This window comes from Bison bison, unplaced genomic scaffold (genome assembly GCF_000754665.1).
Source record: "Bison bison bison isolate TAMUID 2011002044 unplaced genomic scaffold, Bison_UMD1.0 scf7180017864148, whole genome shotgun sequence".
In the NCBI taxonomy this organism is placed as follows: Eukaryota; Metazoa; Chordata; class Mammalia; order Artiodactyla; family Bovidae; genus Bison; species Bison bison.
Genome location: NW_011494720.1, coordinates 6,728,423 through 6,731,678, shown reverse-complemented (window position 1 = coordinate 6,731,678; position 3,256 = coordinate 6,728,423).

Sequence of the window (3,256 nt, the reverse complement as noted above, 5' to 3'; positions counted from 1 at the left end):
AGCTGGGGGGGTAAGGATGAGTCGGGGTGGGCGAGGGTGGGTGCGGGGCGCGGGGGCTGCGTGGAGGGCCCAGCCCACGGCCTCTGCTCCAAGGGTCTGACGTCTCGAGGCCAGAACAGACCCTGCCGCGGGCCCGCCACGCTACATCGGGGGTGGGGAGCATCCCGTGCACGACGGAGCTGCAGAGGCGGGTGGTGAGACGGGAGCCTTCCAGTGCTTTTGTTACTGCAGTCACCACCGTGCGATATTAACAGGAAAACAAGACAGCCTCCTGGATGTGTCTAGAAGCGCATCTCTTCCCCCGGCAGCTGTCCAAGGGCTTTGGGAGACGGCGATGTTGGCTGCTCTTCCTTTGTTTCTGTGTTTTTGTTTTTCGCAGGGAGGGGCGTTGGCTCTGAGCAGAGCGGATGAGACAACGGTTCTGTGGAGCCGTCAAGTTTATGTTTCCTTCCAAATGAGGCGTTGGGGGAAGAGAAGAGTCGCTGGGTACTCAGGCCACGAGGGAAGCTTTGACCCGGTCTGGAGGTTTTTCTCAGGAACACATGAACGGGGCACGGCCTCTCTTGGTGTCCCTCCTGGGTCAGGGGGCCTGGAGGGGACCCAGGCTGGAGAGCAGGTCTGGGAGCCTGGTGAGGCCCCATCAGGAGCCAGGCCCAGAGCTGGGGACAGACGGCAGGAAGCCACCGGGACAGCCAGAAAAGCGCTCCCAGCTCCGAGCGTGGGCACCCAGCGGCCAGGCAGGAGCGGCCGCCACAGCCCGCGACGCGCCTTCCGAGGACTTCCAGGGCTGCTTCTAGACGCCTCTGCAGCATGGGGGCTGCGCACTGCCTGCGAACGGCGCCAAGAGCCCATTCCACCGTTCCTAACCAGAAAAGTCCTCCTTTCACATTTGATAACGTCAAATATAATTTAAAATACGTTATGGCCAGTCTAATTACAGTTTCTTTGTCCTGAGTGAGTGTTTCACGCACACACACGCATCTGAAGAAGAAAGCTCAGCCTTGGGACTGCCCTAGCCCCACCTGAGCCTGACTCTCTGGAAAACACCCATGATGTACACGTGAGGAGTCTGTGGAAGCCTTGCTGGCAGGCTGGGCTGCGTTTTTTTCAAAACCTCAGGTTTTCCCAGCCACATAAGCTATTCTTTCTCAAGGCATGACTTTTGTGTAGAAATTTATCATATTTTTTCATCATTCCAGAAGTGAATTATTTTTTTTTTTGGAAATTGAAGAAAATCCTTTAAGCTGTCCGGGACTCACTCAAGCATGTAAAAAGGGTATTTTTCAACCATAGTTCAGATGCTGAGTATGTTCTCAGCCTGAATCATCTGAATTTAAAACTCTGCATTGGGCCTCTTAGCCCAACAGCTGAGTGTCTTAAAAAGGGGCCACTTATAAAGAAAAACACGGTCGTGAAATAAAGGATATGTGGAGTTAGAGATCCTGCGGGTTACAGTAATAGATTGAAAGTCATAAATCTTAGTTTCTATTCTTGGCTCCAGAAAGAATTTATGTGTTCACTGCATCTGGCACGTGGAGGCAACAGGAAGAGAGACTTGAGCACTTGGATGTGGAGGAAATAAAGTCTTCTTGTAAAAGTTCAATTATGAAACCTACACGCAAGGCCAGAGCAAACATGTGCAAAGCCACCTTAAAGAAACACAGCAGTTTACAAGTCAGATGCAGGTCAGCCAGGACTGCACAAGGCGGTCACAGAAGCAGCTACTGGCAGCTCATAGGTCACAGAAGCAGCTACTGGCAGCTCATATCCGAGCGAAGGGGAAGTGGGGGGAGATGTGACGGCAGAGGGGAACGGGGAGGGGGCACGGCACGTCTCGGTCTAGCCCTGGGGCACGTTGCTGGGTGGGAAGCAGTAGAGGGTACATGGCAACTGGGGTTTCAAGCTGCTTCTTGGCCATTTACTAGCTGTGTGATCTTGGGCTAGTTACTTAACCTCTCTGAGCCACCATAGCTTTACTTGGGGAAATGGAGATAACTGGGCTTATCTCTGTGAGTTGAAGAGGGATGAAAAGATGAAATGCACGTCAATCACTTAACAGAGGGGTGGTGGGGACTGTTGGGGTGATGGTGGACGTGATTATGCTGGGCATGGTGATGGTACTGTAGAGCGGCAAGCCGACCCTCAGCACAGAGTTGCCAGGTTGGGCTGGCAGAGCCCGATGCTGTTGGCAACGCCCAGTAGCCAAACAGACCTGGAACACATGGGCAGTTGAACAAAGCTGGGTTTCTTGGTATTGGCCACCAGGGAGATGACATCTTGTGGGGAACCTTGGAGAATCTGAGTAAGGGGACTGGAGGTGGTGGGGGGCTTCCTTTAGGATTTGGGCTTGTTTTGGGCAATCGTTCTGGATTGGAACCCAGAACATTGAAACCCAGAACATTGAAACTGGCTATGACTAGGCACTGCGTTTTATGTGCGATTGTAATTGGTAGAGAAATGGCTGTCATGCCAGGTGGAAAGGACAGACATGCGCTCACTTGGTGGTTTAAACAGTATGCTTATTTTTTTTTGTCTGTGTTCAATCATGATTATGGAGTGGCCTTGTTTTCTCTCCATCCTGGTCACAGAGTGACCTTGTTCGCTGTTGGTGTTCACTGAAATTGTGTTTGTTCAACAAAAGAACATCACGGCTGAGCTGCGAGGGCCATGCCAGCTCCCAGCTGACAGCTGTCATGGCTGCTTTTTTGTTTCTCATCGCCCTGCCCCACCCAGAAACCTCACTCCTGCTCATCGTTCACCAAGTACCTCTTTGATTATAATTGGGCTTTGCATGTATGGGAGCTGCAGGGGACAACCGTGGCCACGTGGATCTGAGCATTCCAGATCCCCGAGCTAAGGTTACTGTTAAACCTTATGATATTGCCACTCTTCTAGGTAGAAAGCATTTGAATACTGACAACTTCACACTGTTGAGCCTAACTCTTTCTCATTGTAGTTTGATAAACTGTCATTCCGGAGCCCTTACCTTTCTCCTGGGAGCCTATTGTGAGAGGAAGGACTCTGTCTCTGGGTATGAATGATTTGAGGAATCTGATCCTTTAAGGCAGAGAACTTGATCTTAAACCACACTCAAAATGTGGAAGGACTGATGCAGAAGCTGAAGCTCCAATACTTTGGCCACCTGATGCGAACAGCCAACTCATTGGAAAAGACCCTGACGCTGGGAAAGATTGAGGGCAGGAGGAGAAGGGGACGACAGAGGATGAGATGGCTGGATGGCATCACTGACTCGATG